Source organism: Cavia porcellus, unplaced genomic scaffold (genome assembly GCF_034190915.1).
Source record: "Cavia porcellus strain 051 isolate PalLab524CR breed Dunkin Hartley unplaced genomic scaffold, mCavPor4.1 scaffold_1, whole genome shotgun sequence".
In the NCBI taxonomy this organism is placed as follows: Eukaryota; Metazoa; Chordata; class Mammalia; order Rodentia; family Caviidae; genus Cavia; species Cavia porcellus.
In genome coordinates, this window is record NW_026947484.1 from 32,497,610 (window position 1) to 32,518,669 (window position 21,060).

Below are 21,060 nucleotides of genomic sequence, written 5' to 3' on the forward strand. Positions count from 1 at the left end.
TCTTCACATTTTTATATGTACTTTTTGTGACATGAACATCTGTTTTAAAAAAACTTGAAAAAAATCTTGTGATGAAGTGAAATATTTATTTTCAGGTACACCAGCTAAACCAATCTATGACTCTGGTCTCAGAGGATTAAAATATATCACCTTCTGTAGACTGGTAATGTCATTAACAAACTATGGATGGCATAAATACAGTTTCTCAGCTTAGTCCATGCAAGCGTAGTTTCTAGCATTTTTTATATCAAGCCCCCTCTTATACATATATTATCTCAGAACATCTTTGAAAGTCCAGCTTTAGTGAGCTTTTTGTGGTCTGTTACCCTTTATCTGTCTTTGAAGCTTGCTTTCTTACTGTGTCCTCAAGTCTCAAATGTTCTCCTACTTTTCTCCAACCATCCAAAGTTTTTAGTCCTTTGAAAGGTACTTCAAGGTCTGTAAGTGACAAAAACACTTGTTCTTACAGGTCTTCCCATTGACGAAATACCTTGTTATTTATATTTTTATTTTATATAAGCATTTTATACAAGTATTTACATGTCTTTGGAAAGTTTACCTATTTAAATGAAAATGTTCTCCATTTGTTGGTTGATGAAGTGACACTTGCCTCATGGCAGTGTTTGAAGGCTTCAGTGACATGTATGTATAACAGTTCACTCACAGTCAATTTGGGTCAGGCATATAGCTCAGTGGCATAAGCACCTTCCTGGCAAGCTCGAGATTGTGAGTTTGATCCCCAGTACAAAAGAAAAAAATTATTATTATTTCTTTAAAGAGACTGTAGGTTTATAAGAAAGTTATATCTTTATTATTAGTTTCCCATGGTAAGTAGCCCAATGTTAGATTTTAAAACATTTGCTCAATAAATAGGTATGGAAGATCAAAGAATTTTCATAAATAATTTAAGTATGAAAGGGAGATTTATTTGGGATTGCTTAATTCATCTTTTTAAGGCATTCATCTTTCCACTTGATTGTCTTAAATCCAGATATTATAGTTTTGTTTATCTCACTTTTATCTATCAATCTTTTTTCTTTCTCAACTCAAACTGTTATATCCCATGATGCACTTGGTAGTCAATTTCTCCCGTGTTGTGAGGGTTGTTCTACATACTACCTAAAATTGTTGTGAACAAGAAATTAGATAATGTAAAAAAAATTACTTACACAGTGATTAACACATTTTGCCTACTTTTTGGGTCTCTTGTTACTTGACTATTTCCTTTCTTTGATAATTCATTATATTCCAATCCTTACCTTTTCTGTTTTTGCTGTCTCTTACTTTAAAGAGCAAGCAAACAAAAATGTAGTTGATATTCTTGTTTCCTCTCCCAATTGTTTTTAAGTACAGATTTTGCAATATTCCTCAAGGTCAGAAAGAATCTTTGGTGTATCTCCTGGCTGTTCTACCAGAAGTTTTTCTTAATACTCCAAATTTAAGGGGAAAGCTTAAACTGCTTCCTGTGTTGTTTACACGTTGCTTCTAGTTGTTAAGATAATCAGTTTTTATCTCTTTTCTTAATTATAAAGTTATTTTTGTTGAGTTAGTGGATATAAATATATGTGCCAAGCACATAATAAGTTCTCAGCAAAGTTGGATGCTATCATTCTTGTTGTCATTTTCAGCGATAGTTCTAATGCTCAGATTCTTTTTAAAAAAATTCTTTTTAAAAAAATGTTATAACTATTTGAAATTTTAATTTTAAAAATGTAAAATATTTATTATAATTTGATTATTATATTTTTATTATGTCATAGATGATGCATTGTCAAAAAAGCCATAAAAACAATGGAAAAATATGGAGAAAAATTTAAGTAAATAGCATTAATTTGAAAAAACAATGATAAAAAATCATGATTTTATTTAAATATCTTTGTATCCCAACATAGCAAATAGATGTTTTATTTCCTTCCTAAAGGTCTTTCTTTCCTGAAATGAGAAGAATGCTGACTCTAATTTGAGGGCTTCTGTTCTTGATATTTAAGAAAGACAGAAAATGTTTCTTCCGTTTTTAAAGGGGGTAGAAAAAGCACTATTTTAAAAAGAAGTAAGATGTATGTATAAAGTCAAATTTCTTCTGATCCCATGGCTGACTCAAATATTTGGTAAATGTAATCTTGTAGTTTATTTCAGAAAGTATTCAGAAATCCATGTAGAAAGTTTTGAGGGGCTGAGGATGTAGCTTAATGTTAAGATTGCTTATCTAGCATGCTAAAGACCCTGAGTTTCATCTCCAGCAATGACAAAGAAATTTTTTAGCATTAAGATACCCAAAATATCTATTTATGCATTTTTTAATTTAACAAAAGATTAAGATAACAGAGGACATAACAAAATAGGTCAGAACAGAACAGTCTAAGCAACATAGTATTTCATCACAAGAAAATCTGACATAACAATTCTACCATAGTGTCTCTGTCCTTGAAATAATTGAGTATACCTTCATATACTATAGTATCAAACATAAAAAGACAGTGTAAAACCATTCAAGAGAATGAAAGTATTATAGAGTATTCAGAATCAACTAACAGAAAACCAACAAAGGTTACTATATTATTTCCTTATCTATAAAATATTATGTTTATACTATCACACATAATAAAATCCAATAAGATACAACATGATAAAACCAATGGAGACAGAAGAACAAAAGCTTGGTGGGACTTCAAAACAAGATGATATTAAATCATCACTAGCTATTATAATGTCTTGTTTTCTTCAAAATAGCTGTTCATACCATCTCAGACAATAAAATCAACCCAGAATAAAACCGTTCCAATTAATGAATGAAAACATTATAAGGCTTCAAGCAATATAATGGGGAATCATGATTACCACTTACTTTTATGTATTCTTACCATTTCTTTTATTTAAAGAGAAAAAAAAAAACAAAACAGAAAAAGGGTACAAGTAATACAGAATTTCAAAAAAAAATAAACAAATCACTAGTTAATAGATTACATATTGTATTCTTACTATTTCTTACACTAGGGAAACTTCAATATTTATACATGTGAGTTTGATTTATTTTGCTTATAAGTATGGTCTCAAGCTGCATCCATTTATTTATAAATATCTCAATGTGATCATTCTTTATAGCTGAGCAGTACTCCATTAAAATACCACAAGTTTTTTATCCATTCCTCAGTTGATGGACACTTAGGTTGTTTCCAAGATCTGGCTATTACAAATTGTACTGCTATAAACATGGGTGCACATATATATATCACTGTGGTATGATGTCTTCAGTTCTTCTGGGGATATGCCTAGAAGTGGAATAGCTGGAACAAATGGGATCTCCAATCCCAGCTTTCTGAGAAATCTCCAGACTGACTTCCACAATGGTTGCACCAGTCTACACTCCCACCAACAGTGCAGGAGAGTTTCTTTTTCCCCACAGCCTCTCCAGCATTTGTTGTTGGTAGTTTTTTTTATCCTGGCCACTCTTTCTGGAGTGAGATGGAATCTCAGTGTGCTTTTAATTTGCATTTCTCTAATGAGTAATGATGCTGAACCTTTTTTATGTATTTATTTGCCATTTGTATTTCTTCATCTGAGAACTGTGTATTCATCTCAGATGCCCATTTTTCGATTGATCCTTAAATTTTGGGGGTCTGGGGCTGGGGATTTAGCTCAGCGGCATAAGCGCCTGCCTTGCAAGCAGGCAGTCATGAGTTCGATCCCCGGTACTGATAAAAAGGAAAAAGACCAATAAATAAATAAATAAATTTTGGAGGTCTGATTTTTTTAATTCCTTATATGCTTTAGACAGAAATCCTTTGTCTGAGGAACAGTTCACTAAGATTGTTTCCCAGTTTGTAGGTTTTCTTTTCACTATGCTAGCTATTTCTTTTGACATGCAGAATAAGACATGCATGTTTTTAAGAAGACATGATCCCAGTTGTTGATTCTGAGAAAATTTATGCATGTTTAAAACTAGAAATTTCTTATATAGTTATACAAATGATATTTAAGGACTCAAAAGAGTGAAAGAATTTGTTATAATGTCAAAAATAAAAGGTGAAAATTAAAGCACAGAAAACTGACAAAGAAAGACTGTAAGTTCAAGCATAGCCTGGGCAATTTAGTGACACAATGTCCCAAAACAAAAACACAAACAAAAAATTAAAAATGACTGGGTTATAGCTCAGTGTGAAGGTCCTGGGTTCAGTCTTTACCACAAAAGAAAAAAACGATGAAAAGTTAGCTACATATCCTGTTAAATATATGAATAGTGCATAGAAAAAGATCAGAAAGATGTTTACCTAAGTATTAATTGTGATTGGTTTAGAATGATCTTTTCCTGTATTTTAATTTTCTTCAACAACTATGAATTGTTTGAATAATGAAAGAAATAGGAAAATAATCAATGGTTTAGTACAAATTGCTTAACTTACAAGTTGCTCAAATCCATTGACATGGAGTATATAAAAGTATGCTTAAACAATAAACGTAAGATAGTAAGGTAAATTATTGCTATTATCAATACCTGAAGAATTCATCTTTTGAACTGTCACATGGAGAGCTTTTAATCCATTTTATGTAATTTATTTTTGTCAGTACAAATGGGTTTCCAAAACACTTGGAAAATCTCCATGAAGCAAATAAACTGTGTTATCTGTTTTGTTATTGTTTTGAACTGTGCAATGATGGTAATAAACAAACCTTTTAAACTGGTGTTATATCTTATGTTTAAACCCAGGGAACACCAACATCTCCCTCAAAAGAGAGAAATGAAAAATGAAAAAGAAAAAGGTAAAGAAAAACAGAAAATTTAAATTTAAAAATAGTTTTATAGCAACTTTCTCTATCCGATCAGTTTGTTAAATGATAAGCCAAGAAAATACTATACCAAAATTTACATGAACAAATGTATGCCTATTAAGCAACACATTAACTGCAAGTGATTTCATATGTAAATTACCTATAATTTGAATGCAATTTTCTAAATTTTTTTTAATGTGAGTAGTTCAAAAAGTTCCTTGGTGTTTAGTAACATGTAGTATTATTAAGAGAGTTGTTAAATTGCAGATAGATGTTTAGTTCAGTGCCTGACCCTTTCAACTTACTGCCTCAGACGGTGTTGTTCTTTAGAACTGAAGCTATCTCTCTTGACTTATCTAGTGTCCTTCCTCCTCAGCATCAATTATAAGTCTGATGCCTTGATAAGTGATGAAAATTCAGCTGTTAAAAGTCAGATACAGATCCGCCCTTGGTTTGAAGAGTCTATCACATTAGAGTATCTGGATAGTTCAGTCTTGTCCTTGAAATTTTAAGTTTCCTGGATTAGTGTTTTTTTTTTTTTTTTTTATCACCGTAAGAAAATACCTGACAAAGGATACATATGGAAAAGGTTTATTTAACTCACAGCTCTGGATGTTCACAGGCATGGTACTGGCATCAGCTCAATCCCAGTGAGGCCTCTCTCTTGACATGTCACGTTGTGGCAGAGATGTATATATGCATAAAAGATTACATGATAACCAAACAATAAGTAAAAGTGAAAGAGAAGCTGGGCCCCATATTCTCTCCAAGATAACATCTTCAGTGACCTGAACCTCTTTCACTAAGCCCTACCTCTTAAGGTGACTAGCTCCATCCTGGGGGTGGTATAGGTTCCAATTAGGATGGACCTAAGGTATGTACAAACACTACCCAAACCATGGCAGTTACCAAAGAAAAAAATAGTTCATCTGTCTGAAGTGCTTTTAAATTCTTACCTTCTTAAATGTTATTTTCCCAAGAAGTATATACAGACTTATTCTTGGCTTCCTAAAACAGAGGAAATGAGAACAAGGAGTAAGTCAGCTACTTTCCATCTAAAACTAGAAGTCCATCTCAAGTGGAGAAAATGCAAGTATCATAACTGTTTAAAACAAAAGATACAAATGCAGCCACAAAAGAATTTTAGAATTTGCTAAGTTCAATCATATCCTTTTAAAATAAGATAATGTCATTTAGCTGTAAAGTCTCATTATCAGGCCGCATAAACACACATTGGAATACGTAACTTCTGGCTAGATGACAAGTAGGATAAACAAAATGATAACTAAATCAGTGGAGTCTGTTTTTTAATTTAATGCTCATTTAATGTCCTCTAAAAGTGTCTCATTTATTCAAGAGAGAATTTGTGTAGTCTGTAGCATGAAATTTCCACAATCTAATGATAGAAAGTAAATATTACAGCTTAAATATTAATTTTCTGATATCTAGCATTTGACAATTGTGTAATTTTATGAAAATTTTAGGAGTTAAATTATAGAAGACACTTTTGTGGACATTATGATACAAATAAAGTGGTTCAATACAGGTTTACTAAAGGTATTACTATTTCAGAAGTCATGCTAGAGTGATTTTAGAATAGAATAGTTTAGAATAATTCATATTTTACTGATTAATAATATGAAGCAAATATCATATAACACTGAGTTATTTGGAGAAAAGGCCACTTGCGTATAGCAAAATGTGAAGTTCCACTGTATTTGTGAAACCCCTATCTTTTCTCCAAGTCAAATCTCACTTTCAATAACCACCTTAAACCTATCTGTTTTCCTTATTCTTTTTCTGTGCTTCAGTGAATTTCTTTAAAATAGTATTCTTGGAGAAATTCATACCACTGACTTCATCCCTGCCCTACTACAAAATCAGTCTATCCTACTCCATCTGGGTTCTCACTGCTGCTTGACAATCTTGATATCGATCTCCCATTTATTCCCTAGCACACTTCCTTTAGCAGGTGCTTCAGATCTGTCTCTGTTCACACATCTAATTCTCTACTTGCCTTTTCTATTCTCACTAGATAATAACTGTCTTGCCTTGCTGAGAAACTCACAGATAACTAGTCTGTGCTTTCTCATTTCTCCTTATCTCTATGACAGAGCAGTAAACTTTTTTGATTATCATTCATGAGACAGGCACTGTACTAGGCAATGGTGTGTCACAAGTTTAGGGTGGATTGATCATTACACCCACCGTGGTTCCTCACACATAGTAGGTACTCAATAAATGTTAAACATTAATGTACGGTGTTTAGGTGTGCAAGGTCCTGAATTCAGTTCCCCAGACTGAAAAGTAAAAGGTATGCATTAGTGAAAAGATAGTCTAGAGGATGAGATGCTTCAAGTAGACAAGAGGGAAAGTAAGTGCACGATAGCTATTGTAACCATCTCAGGTGTTCTTTCTTGGGAAAGTAGGATAGTTTCTACTGCAGGAAAGAGAGTTTATTTTTTATTTTCAAGACTTCATGCTTCATATTCTTATTAACTTCTCTTAATTCCTTCTTCTTCCTCTGAATTTGGTTGATGTCTCTCAAACAAGGACATCTTTGCTATACCTAATTATACTGTATGCATCCCATAAAACCCATTAGCATCACCAAAAAAAGCTAAAATTCTCCCAGACCCTGCTGACTACAAACATCATATGTATGTACTTCAGTTTCACATGACTGGTCTACAACTGCTGTAGTACAAGTCATTTCTTGGGTGCTCATATATCAGGTATGATAAAAAATAGAATGTTTTAAAATTTAAAAAGTTATTATAATAAAAGACACATTACCATTAATCTTCCTTCAAATACTCCCCTTCACTTTGAATATACTTATTCCATCATCTTTGCAACATGGACTTGCACTGAACTCTACAGTGATCTCCAGGCCACTGATCTTTGTCTGAATCCTCTGACTTTCCATCTCACAGTTGTTTTGGATTCCTGCATCCCTCACTGTAAAGCTACCTAAAAAATCTTTTATAATTAAAATGTGTGTGTGTGTGTGTGTGTGTGCATGTATTTTTAAAATCTGTTCCTTTAGTAAGCCCTGATGCACCTTTTATACCTTTCATGGTCATTTTGACTTTGAGGAGGAGCAAGAATCACATGGTGCTAGATCCAGCGAATAAGGTGAATGAGAACACACTAAAATGTTTTCACCAGCCTGCATTTACACTGGATGGCATGCACCAATAGCATATATTTCATGTCATGAAGTCATGAAAGAAAAACTTTCAGTATTGCTTCATAAAATGTCAAGAATAATAGGATAAGTGTGTTTGAAGCAAGGGGGAGGAATTTTTAAGGGGACTGATAGGAGCATGCCTCTTATTGTAATACTTTTATTTATTTATTTATTTGGTACTTGGGATTGAACTCAACAGACTCATGCTTGCCCTTTAGGTGCTTACACCACTGAGCTAAACCTCCAGCCCCTAATAAATATTTTTTAAACAAAAGATTTAACTTTAACCATATTTTTATCACTTCTGTAGTTCTCCTGCATTTTAACCTATTTTATTAGTGTAATTTACATGAGCTGAAATTTTGCCTATTTTTTAAAATGCACTTTGAGATTCACCTTTCTCACCATGCTTTCTTTGGTGCCTATAACTGGGAATTTCTTGAAAGATCTCATTACTCCTATAGGTAAAATGCCTTAATTTACCTTTTATTTCCACAAGATGCCCTGGGTTTTATTTCCTAACAGAACCAGGGCTCCGTAAATATTAATTGAATGGGTACTGATAAATTAAATACCTAACTGGGTATGGCAAGAGGGAAAAATGATTTAAATTATCTTTTTACAATATAACAATTTTACAGTAACTTTAAATAATTTTTACTATTGTAAAATAAAATATATAGAGTATTTGCTATTTTGTAGTAACTTTAATAATTTTTACTATTATAAAATAAAATATATAAAAGTAAATATAGAGTATTTGCTATTTTGTAGTAACTTTAATAAATAATTTTAAGTGCTTTTGCTATGTCTGATCATGTAAATCGATGAAGACAACAAAAATTTGTATAGGCTCACTTTTAGCAAAACATTAGAAATGGCAATGGTGGCTTTGCTTCCATTTTCTCCTTCTACTGTGGGAGGAAATTAATTTCTTAATGTCATATATGTTACTAAAGACGCAATTTCTCAAATGAAACTTCAAGGAAATTACAAAGGATCTCTGAATGACTAGTTTTCTAACCAATTTCAAGACCAATTTCAATTTGAAGGCAGATTACTTAAGCTTACAAATGAGTATTTCTAGCTCGGTTCCTGATAGTTCTGATATTGTTCATTTTGCCATGTTTTTCAGTTGGAACTAGTAAAACTGTTTTCTCTTAAATAATTTTCCCATTTAAACTAAGAATGAAGGGGTTCTTGGATAACAAGTTTGTAAAAATCAGGTATAATATCAAGTCATGGATAGTTCTTGGAATTTGCTAAACAGAAATGTTGCATCTAAGTGCACTATAAGTGCAACATCTCAGCCATGTAAAATCATTATCATAAAGTAATCATGATTTTTAAAAACTCTAATTGAATCATTATTCCTTCCAAAAGACTGGAATTGTGAGAATACTTCTGAAAAGCTCTCAAACTTAATATGAAGCAGGAAATATTGCAATGAGTTCTCAAGTGTGAGACATAAAAAAGTTGTATCATTCTTTCATTTTGTTTTTAATCAATTCATTATTCATAACTACATATATAGTACTTACCCAGTGAAGAATGTAGTCATAGGGGAATGTATCCCTGACATATAAAAAAGAATAAAATTAAAACAGTTGGAATACACAGTAAATTATTGTATTTCTTATTTGAAACCTTAGATACATGTTTTTGAAGCAACCACAAGAAAACCAAGTATATAGTAAAAGAAACTTTATCAATAAATTTATAAAGCCAGATTTATGATTTCTCACCTTGCCTCTGGATGTATCAACAGCAAAATATACATATAAATTGCAACTACCTACAAGGATACATTTTATATTTTAATATTCAGTCTGCAACATGATGTGTGGAAGTTATACAAATACATTAATAAACTTCTGGATGGTGAAGATTTTAGTGAAGTCTGTGATCAGTATAAAATTTTAAAGTAGTGTGTAGACAGCCATGTTGTGTAGACACCTGCAATTCTAGTATTCAGAAGTCTGGGACAGTGGGATCAAGAGTTCAAGGCTGCCTTGAGCTACACAGCAACACCATTTTAAAATTAATAATAATAATAATAATAATAATAATAGTATGTAATGTTTGAAGAAACAATGAATGCTAAGAGGCAGGGGCGAGGGGGGAAGAAATTGTGAACAACTCAGGAAGATGTTTAAAGGATCTATTAAATCTTATTATTAGTGTATCAGTCTAGGAAACAAAATGCCTATTAATCTACTTCTGCATCATATTTAAAAATGCTTCAATTTAGCCAGTCATTTCTGTTTTCAGTTCTCTCATATCCTGGCACACTGAATCCCATCTTAACACTAGTTAGTGACTATATCAAGCAGGATAGAATTTGTTTTGCTACCATAATAAACCTCAACAGCTTAAAACAAGACGAATCTGTTCTTTATCTTGCTCCATGTCCATCATGGTTGAAGACTTGCTTTACATTTTCCCCATTTAAGGACTCTAACTGAGAAAATGGCTCTACCTTCATTCGTTTGCAGTTATGGTAAAATGGCAAATAACACCTAAACTATTAAAGCTTTTCCTGAAAGAGGATACTTGTCATTTCTGATTACATTGTTGGCTAATTTAAATTGCATGGGTATGCTAACTTCAAATGAGATGAAGAAGGATAATCTCCACATTGTATAGAAGAAGAAAGGCTAGAAATATTTAGTGCACTGATCAAACATTTCTACAGCCTCCTATAAAAGACTGGCCACCCTTCTAACTCATTCACCATTCAAATCAGATTTGGTGATTTCTTTCCTTTCTAGTTGTAAGACTAGAATAATATCAATGAATGATACCTTTCTTCAAGGACTAAATGTGAAAACTCATTAATCTCAACATTAAATCAACCATTCTATGTTCAAGAATCCCTGTTTCCTACTTGTAAAATTTTTGTAATTGTATCTACCTCAGAGAGTTATTATGAGGATTAAATGGTAAACATTTGTAGAATATTTAGCATATAATAAGCACACAAAGCAGTGATGGCAATGTTTATCTGTAGGTAACTACTAAGTATTCAATCAAATTTAAGAAAAGGTTCTTATTGTTTTTCTATTTATAAGCATTATAAAATTATTAAATCCTAGTTTATTATCTATTTATTTATAAGATCAGTTTAATAATTCCATTTTTACTTTACTAAAGAAATAACTAAAGGAAAAAAAGAAAAGAGTATTTAAGACAGAGAATATAGTGTTCTATTTCCAAAATGTTCATGATCCTTTATTGGTTTTATTAAACTTAACAGATGTTCGCTCAGAGCAGAAAGTTTCCACAAGGACTACTTCTCAACTGTCTGTGGTGAAGATGGCATTCTTGCTTCACAGATGAGTATGCTGTACACAATAACTATTGTGTATTTACAAAGTTAGTTAAACAGCAGGATATTAACTCATGACATTGGTTTAGGTTACTGTTGATTTTGTTGTTCACCAGTAGCTTTAATAACATCTTGCCTTTTAGACTGAAGGTTATGATTTTGAACGCATTGATTTTCTTTTGGTCTTTTTGAGACAGGGTTTCACTGCACAGTTCAGGCTGGCCTTGAACTCACTTTGTAACCCTACCAGGCCTTAAATTGACAACATTCCTCTTGCCTCAACTTGCCAAGTGCTGGGATTACAGGCATGTGCCACCACACTCGGAGAGTGTGTTGATCTTTACCTTGTATTCCAAGGATAATTTTAGCCAATCTAAGGTCCTTGAGAACTTCAACCTTTCCCAAAATTGCATTTTTGTTTCTTTCTTCATATCATCTTTAACCCTCAAATAGAGATCTGACAGTATGCTAATAAGTAAAATGAAAATGAAGAAACAAAAATGGAAATTTAACCTTAAGAGAGTAATCGTTAAATTTGAATTTGAAAATGTCTTAAGAACCGGCATTATTAGGACACATTTTAATATTGTCTGTGTGTGTGTGTGTGTGTGTGTGTACAGTATTGATATGTAAGATAATGGGATGATTAATGGATTATGTCTTACACTTCCCTGGGTTGTAGGTGTCCATAGTGTGGAAAAAAAATGTTCTTAGAACACTGAGAAAGAAGTGGAAAGTAATAATAATTTCCCTGAAATATCTTTTGATGGTTTCTCAAAAGTTGGCCCATGGTTTCTGTTTTACTACTCCATCATGACTTGGTATTACTAATCACAAATTTTAAAATGGAGGGTGCATGCATGCACATATATATGTATGAAAAATGTCATAAAGTGACAAAATAATATCTTTGTGACTCCTTTGGATTAGGTAAGTGTTTGTTTCGGCTTTAGGGTATGAACAGGCCTTTGGGCAAATCCGTTGATCAAAACACTGAGGAAAATATGATGTTGCTATTATTCAGAACTGAAGCTGTACCATATAAATAACAAATTCATTCTCTGGGGGGAAAAAGAGGAATGGAAAAGAAACAAGATTCACAGTTTAATTTATGGGTTTTGTGGTTTTCTGGCTTACGGTTTCTTAGTGGAAACTATAGTTTCCTTTTTCCCATTTTCCACACACAGCCGGGGAGATGGACATTTGGCAAGCCATAATAGACTGCTCCTTTCCCAGGTATCTCCTGCTTGTTTCCTTTATCTGTGAATAGGAAATGGCTTAAAGGCACCTGTGTGATGAAGGTCCCAGGGGCAGCTGCCTGACTAGTGAATGCCTGATTATGTGTTAACATGCTTTGTCAGATATTGGCAGAATCTGTTCTCTTCTTTTGCCTTTTCAGCAAGGGTACCATTGACAGCCTGGCTACCCATTTATAGAAATGTTGTCCATCAAACTGTGAGGAAGGACAATGGTGTTTTTCTGTGGCCAGTGACTGTGGGAAACTTTTCTTTGGCTATTCAGGCAATTTTTGTAGCTTGCTCTGAAGAGGAGAGACTGATGAGTGCAAAAAGTACAATTAAGCAAAGCCAGACTTCAATTGAAGGCTGTAGTGTAGTCTGCTGTTCTCATTTTTTTTTTTTTAGAGGGGGAAAAAAAACCCTATGGGTTTTCACGTTGCTGTGTGGCATTCAGCAGGGGGCTATTACAATCCTAAATTTTTTTCTAGACCACCTAATTCTAAGTTAAAATTAAATGTAATGAGAGCCACTTGGAGTTCTGAATATTTTAAAGCATAATTCCCACAGAAGGGATTCGACCTAAACTGCAGTGAGCATCAGTTGGCTAATTATAGCTGCATTTTATATTACAGCAGGTGTCAGATGCAGTCATCTCAATAAAGTCCACATAATACTCTGAGAAATAACAAAGACTTTTCTTTGAATGTGGGTACTAATTTCTGCTAGGTGTCATATGAGCCTCGATACTTCTTATTGGCATTAACAAGAGCACTGCTGCACTCAGAAATGCTTTTTGCTTGGGATGAATTGATACTGTAAAGCACTTACCAGTCAGACTTGGCAGATGTCAGTAGTTAATACTAGTGTTGCAGAGGTTGGAATATAATGCAAAGAGTCTTATGTAAATACTCTTAGATGATGGGCTGGTTTTGAGAAGGAGCCTGAGCACTGCACCAACTCACTTAATGAAAGTTAAATAGATAGCAGTAGGGTATCTGCATTTACTCTGGTTCCTGCTTTATTGAAAGTCCTCCAGAAGTGAAGGGCAGATGGTAAAGCAGTAAACTAGGTGAACAAAATATGCCTGACTGGGATAAGGACTTGCTATATTCACAGGGCATTCCTTGAACTTGTGTGGATGATTCAGTTACTGAAATGATAGCCAGTGCAAAAGTATGTCTGAAGATAAGGACTGCTGTCTCATTAAAAAATAAATTTAACTTAGAAAATATTTCAGGGATTGAAACGATACTGAACAATGGGCAAGACAAAAAGGATGCCACTTTAAAATCATGATTATCCTGCACTTCTCCATTCTTCCAAGACAGTTACCATTTATGTAATCTATTGTAGTCACATTGGGTCATAGCAGATTAAAAAAAAAGAAGACCTACTAAAAGTCATTTTACAAACTTGCAACTAAAATGCAACAAAGGAATTCTTTATACATATTCCACTCTGGATCAACTATGGATTTTTGTTCACCTTGTGTTTTTTCTTTTTAAATATAGTTCATAGCAACACAAACACAGTTTGTCCTTTCAATCCCCAGAATTAATATCTTGGCAGATTACAATTTATGTACATCTCATAGCAGACCATATAGAGTGCTTTCAGAAATTAGCTCTGACATGGTGGACTTCAACATTCATTCAACTTTGATTCAATGACTGAGCACTGGTAAGCACAAAGCACTATTAAGCCCAGAAGTGAAATCTAAGATGACAAGAGGGCATAGTGCCTGTTTTCAAAGTGTTGACTACCTAGTTTCAGAAGTATTATTTTTGCTCGCTTTTATGAAGGATTTTTGTTAGATCTAATAGATTAATAATCGAATAGATTAATGTTAATAGATTTTGATAAAACTCAGGATAAAATTATAAAACATTGCAAAAAGTCACATAGAAATCACAACAAAGGAACACAGATAATCAACAAATGGAAATTTTTCCTTATAAGCTCTCTCAGTTAAATACCTCTCAGTTAAATAGCTCTCTCTTTAAATACCTAAAGCCTCAACTGTGAATATTTTTTTCTCACATAAATTTAATATTTTTAATGAAAAAATTTAGGGGACATGTACAAAAAGAAAAGAATCTATATTTCTACTGTCTAGGCTCAGGTATATCAAATTTATTCTTTAACTGTCACTGCATATAAAGTATGTATGTATGTATATTTTAAATGGGATTATACTATTTTATAACTATCTTTTGAATTAGGATTTCTGTTAAGAACGTCTTTACTTCTAAAAAACTGTCCTTGCTCAATATTGTTTTCAGTTATTATGTAATACTGTAATGCATGGATACACCATAGTTTTTTATACCACATTTTATTTTATTTATTTATTTTGGTACCGGGGATCAAACTCAGGACCTCACACTTACCATGCAAATGCTTGAGCCAATGAGCTAAATCCCCAGCCCAATACCACACTTGATAATCTTCTATTATTATGCAGGTAATGCTTTTTCAACTTATTACTACTATAAATCAAGCTGTAAAGCATATTCATGTGGTAAATATTTCCCTAACTCTATGGCTATATTTGTTTATTCCTGGTAATGAAAATGCAAAGTTTTTATTAAACCTACAGATTTTTTAGACACTTTTCATAAATAAAGAAAGTATATTTATTCTTTCTACTTAGATGTGAAATTTTGATTGTTGATAGACTTTAAAGTCAAGTGTTTAGTTTACAAAACTAAATTGTAAATAGATAAGACCCTTCAATTTAACTAGAAATTATAATGTAAATTTAACTAGAAATTATAAATTGATTAGTTAACAAGTGGCTTCTGTAGCCACATAGTTTTCAGTATAAACAGAGTCTGTATACTGAACTCTACATGTGCATTTCCTGGCAGGACTATGTGAATATTCACAGTAGTGGGACCATTATTTATACTCTTATGTGTAATCTTGTTCACTTAAATATTAAATAATTAAAGAGTTCTGGTGTATATTTAAGTATTTTATATATTATTTAACTGTTTTTAATACATGTTTATTTTAAAAATAGTCATTAATCTTGAATTGCTTCCAACTTAATCCACCTAATTTCAATTGGCCTTGAGTACATCAATTCTTACCATGTTTCATACAATAATTAATCCAAGCCTTCCTCATTCTTCCCCAAGGCAATATAAGAAGACTCAAGAATAAGAACAAAAGGCATTAATTTCTATGTTTTTCATTGATTGCAAAACGTAATATTTTGCTTTGGTAGAAAATAAGGTAGACCATGTCCAGTGACCTCCAGCCGACTAGCAGGGGCCTGATTTCAGTCCCTAGACCTGAACATGCATGAGTTGACTCCCAGCACACAGGGAAGCCTTGGAATATAGCTCCCAGACAGTAAGACCATGCCCTACATCCCAAATCACCAGAGGACACATGGGAGGTCCCCCACAGGCTTAACTACAGACCATGCCCAGTGAACTGCAAGTGGCTAGTAGGGCCCTGAATTTAGTCCTGGAAGCTTCCCACACACAAGTTGAATACCAGCACACAGGGAAGCCTTGGAACATCACTCTCAGGCAGTAAGACCATGCCTAGTGTCCCAAATCACCAGAGGATGCATGGGAGGTCTTTGCTAGCCTAACTGGGCAATGCCCAGTGACCTCTAAGAAGCAGTTGCCTGCAGTCTGCTGTGGGAGCCAAAAGTGGGACAGGTGATTCCCAGTGCACAAGGGAAGCTTTGGAACATTGCTCAAAACCCCAAAATATAGGAAAGTGACAAAACGGAAGAGCAAAATGCAATCTCGAACTTCCAGCCTAACCCAAGCAAGCTTAGGAGACATGGATACAGAAGAAAATGTAAGCCATAAACCTGAATTTCCTAAAATGATAACAAGTGAATAAAGAAACAACTCTGGGAAGCTATAAAAGAACTTAGATCAGAAATAGTCTACCAGGTAAAGAAGAAATGCTAACTGTAAAGAAAGAAATGCTGAACACATCTAAAGAAGACATAGTTTAAAAATTAGAGGAACAATGTAAAAAGATGGAAACCCTGAATGAACAATACAAGAAACAAACAGAATGCGTGAAACAGATTCAAAGAGATATACAGGAAACCAAAAATTGTAATGAAAGTTGGCAAAACCACCTCAACAAAAGGGAAAATAGAATTTCAGACCTTGAAGACAAGATTACAGCTAGTGATGAGGAATGGAAAGATCTTTTAAAAATAACAAGGACACAGGAAATAACAATTCAACAATTGCAAGATGATGTAAAGAAAAACAACATAAGATTGAGAGGTATAAACAAAAAAGAAGGTGACAACATCAAGAGGCTATTTACAGAAGTAATAGCTGAGAATTTCCCAAACATGATTAATAGAAACTGACATACAGATCAGTAAGCATATAGAACTCCCAATATACCATAACCAAAATAAAACTACAACCAAACATATAATAATCAATATCCCAGAAATCCAACATAAGAACAGAATATTAAAAGCTGCTAGAGAGAAGAGACAGATCACCTATAAAGGAAAGCCTAACAGAATCACAGCAGACTTCTCAACACAAATAATGAAGTCAAGAAGAGCATGGAGTGAACTATTTCAGATCCTGAAGGAAAATGACTTCAAACCCACACTAATGTACCCTGCAAAACTGTCCTTCAAATTGAATGGGGAAATAAGATACTTCCACAACAAAGAACAGCTGAAGAACTTCATGACCACCAAACCAACCCTGCAAAGAATACTGAAAGACACTCTAGACAGACATAGGAAAAAAACAAAAAAGCAAGGCAAACAATTAAACAGAGTGGAAAGGTAAAGAATCAACAGCAGAAAGATAACATGTCAAAAGTAAACCAATATGTTTCAGTTATAATCATTAATGTAAGTGGCCTAAATTCACCAGTTAAAAGAAACAGACTGGCAGAATGGATTAAGAAACAACATCCAACCATATGCTGTATGCAAGAAACCCATCTAACCCAAAAGGAAATTCATAGACTGAAAGTAAAAGGGTAGAAAACAAAACTTCAAACAACAGGTTCCCCGCCAAAAGCTATTCTGTTTGCAGACAATTGTGAACTTCAAACCAGGAATGATCCAAAGAGATAAAGAAGGTCACTATATACTAGTTAGGGGAAAACGTCATGAGGAAGAGATAACAATTTTAAATATATGTGCACCAAATTTGAGAGTAACCAGCTATACAAAACAAATATTAACAGAAATGAAAAATCAAATAAGCAATAACACAATTGTAACGGGAGACCTTAACACCTCATTGACACAAAGTGACTGATCAATTAGACAGAAAATTAGCAAAGAAAGAACTGTGTCACACCGTGAACAAATGGATCTGGTGGATGAATAGAGTGTTCCACCCAACAATATCAGAATATACATTCTTCTCAGCAGCACATGGAATGTTCTCTAAAATAGACCATATACTAGCTCACAGAACATGCTTAAGTAAATGCAAAAGAATTGAAATTATCCCATGTATGTTATTGGATCATAACATCATGAAACTAGAAATTAATGATAAAAGAAACTGCAAAAAACCCACAAACACATTTGAATAATACACTCCTGAGCAATCAGTGGGTCACAGAAGAAATTAAACAATATCTGCAAGCAAATGAAACTACAAATATGTCTTATGGGAACTTATGGGATGCAATGAAAGCAGTACTCAGAGGAAAACTTATTGCACTGAATTCTCACATCAGGAAAACAGAATGAACACAAATAAACAACCTGGTGCTACACCTCAAACATCTAGAAAAAGAAGAGCAAGTCAAGCCCAAAGCCAAAAGAAGGGAGGAAAATATAAAGGTCAAAGCAGATATCAATGCAATAGAGACTACGAAAACAATCCAAAGAATCAGTGAATCAAAAAGTGGGTTGTTTGAAAGAATAAATAAAATTGATAAGCCTCTAGACAATGTTATTAAAAAACGAAAGAAAAACTCAAATTCATGCAATAAGAAATGAAAAGGGTGAAGTCACTATAGACCCTGTGAAAACATGGAAGATCGTCATTACCTATTTTGAAAATCTCTACTCTCACAGGCTTGATAACACAGAAGAAATGGACAGATTCCTAGAAACATATGAATTACCAAAGCTGGGTCAGGAAGATGTAAAATTGCTGAATAACCCAATTTCTTTTTTTTTTTTTTATTTAAGGAGAAAAAGAAAAAAAAAAAAAACCAGAAAAAGGGTACACGTTATACAGAATTTTGAAAAAACCGTAGGAAATCACTAGTTAATAGATTACATATTGTTATCTTAGAAATAATTGTTCAAGTTACAAAATTAAAGCATATAAAGTGGACTTTCAAACAGTGAGACTGGAAACAGTTCTGTTCAATGATCCAACAAAACTCAGTAATATGGTTATCTATCTTATACACTTAAATATATGTGCAGTTATATTCTTTAGAACTCTTTCTTTTCCTTTCTTTTGTACAATGACAATTACACCTTTTGGGTTTTATTACTCCCACAGTTCTTAGTACTTTTTTTTGAAGAGAGTAAAACCAAATGTGACATAACAGAACAGAGTCAGTCAAATCAAAAGGATGGAGATAATAGATAATGTAAAAACAAAATACCAGGTGATCAACAATGGTTACCATACTGCCTCTTGCTATCTTAAAAAGAATTGCCTATATCATCAGTTATAATAAAATTGAACAGAACAGTAAAGAATAAAACCAAAACATTGGAGACATTACAGGACTTTAAAAGAAGATAATAGTCAACTGGAATGGGCATCATAATGAATCTTATTGACTTCACAGCTTTGCCTATACTTTCGAACTTGGTACTATCAAGCAAAGCAGAATAGAGGAAAATCAGTCAAAGCAAGATGGTGAGGGCTATACAAGGTTTCAAATCAAGTTAATAGGAAATCAAAGTAGGTTGCTATAATGTATCCTATTCTTTAATTTTTCCCTTAATTAAAAAGATAATAAAAAAGTAAATAATTTAAAAAAGGAGATTTAGATAAAAGAGGGCATAACAACAAAACAGCGCAGGTCAAAGCATAAACATTTAAGCAAAACAGTGTTTCACCACAAGATATCCTGACATAAAAGTAGTTACCATCGTGTCTCTTTCCTTGAACTCTGAGAATAACTACATATACTGTAGAGACGATGTAAAACCATTCAAGAGAATGACAGTATTACAGGGTATTTAGAGCCAACTATCAGAAAATGAACAATGATTTCTGTATAATCTCTTTGTCTATAAAAGTTTTTGTTTATATTATATATAATAAATCCAATAAGCTACAACCTGTTAAGACCGATAGAGACAGAAGAATAAAAGCTTGATGGGACTTCAAAGCAAGATGATACTAAATCAGCATTAGCTATTATGATGTCTTGTTTTCTCCAAAATAGCTGTTCCTACCATCCAATCTTCTCAGCCTCATTTCTGTTGAGCTCTTTTTCTGTCGTTTGTTGTCAGTTTGTCTTCTTTATTTCGCTTTCTGCTCCATTCATTGTGGCCTCTCTGCCACTGTTTCTGAAGTCTTGGTATTTTCCTTTTTTAGAATATCCTGCAGTATTCTTTGTAGAGTTGAATTGGTGGTTGCAAATTCCCCTAATTCCTCTTTATCCTGGAAGCACCTTGTTTTTCCATCAATTTCTAGGGATAGTTGTGCAGGATATATCAATCTTGGCTGGAGGTTGTTATCTTTCAAAGCTTGAATTGTTCCCCCCCCCCATGCTCTTCATGATTTGATGGTTTGTGCCGAGAAGTCTGCTGTAATTCTGATGGGTGTTCCCTTGTAAGTGATCTGTTTCTTGTCTCTGACAGCTTTTAGTATTCTGTTCTTATATTGGATTCCTGGAATTTTGATTATTATATGCCTGGGTGTAGCTCTGTTTGGGTTGTAGGTGGCTGGGGTCCTGTATGCCTCATACATCTGAGTATCTTTACCTTTTGCTAAATTAGGGAAATCCTCTTGGATTATTTCTGTGAACAGCTTTTGTAGTCCATTTGTTTGTGTCCCTACTTCTTCTTTTATGTTCTTAATTCTTAAGTTATAGATCCTCTTATTGTCTTCTAGCCTTTGTATTATTGCTGTTGTTTTCTTGTTATTTTAAGATGTTTTTCATTTCATGCTCCCAAATTACAAATCTGCCCTCCAATTCAGATAATCTGTCCTTAGTTTCTTTCAAGCTGTTATGCCAGCTTTAGATAGAGTTTTTAGTTTCCTAGTAATCTCTTTGAACCTGCTTCACATATTGTATGTTTTCTCTATTTTCTCCATCAAACAATTCTCCCCTTTTTTTCTGTTCTTCCATTCCATCTGTTTTTTCTTGGGCGGTACTTAGCATTCCTCTAACTATTCTACTTATCTCTTGCTTTATTTCATTAAATACTTCATTTTTAAACTTGTCTATGAGGCTCTGGAGATATTGTTTTATGTCTATTGGTGCCATGTCTGATGTTGCATGTTTTCTGTCTTCCTTTACGTTTCACTTTCCTGGATCAGTGATTTCCCAGGATTGGGGACTGAGGACCCTTTCTTGTTGCT

At 33.4% G+C, this 21,060-nt stretch overlaps 1 long non-coding RNA gene across 3 annotated transcripts in view; it reads left to right on the plus strand.

Annotated features, from left to right (window-relative positions):
* Positions 1–21,060, plus strand: part of LOC111757380 (uncharacterized) — a 153,161-nt gene that overhangs the window by 12,823 nt on the left and 119,278 nt on the right. For all 3 annotated transcript variants that reach the window (XR_010046725.1, XR_002791743.2, XR_010046723.1), the window contains exon 2: positions 11,217–11,299. This is a non-coding gene — a long non-coding RNA (uncharacterized LOC111757380). The remainder of the gene's footprint in view (positions 1–11,216; positions 11,300–21,060) is intronic.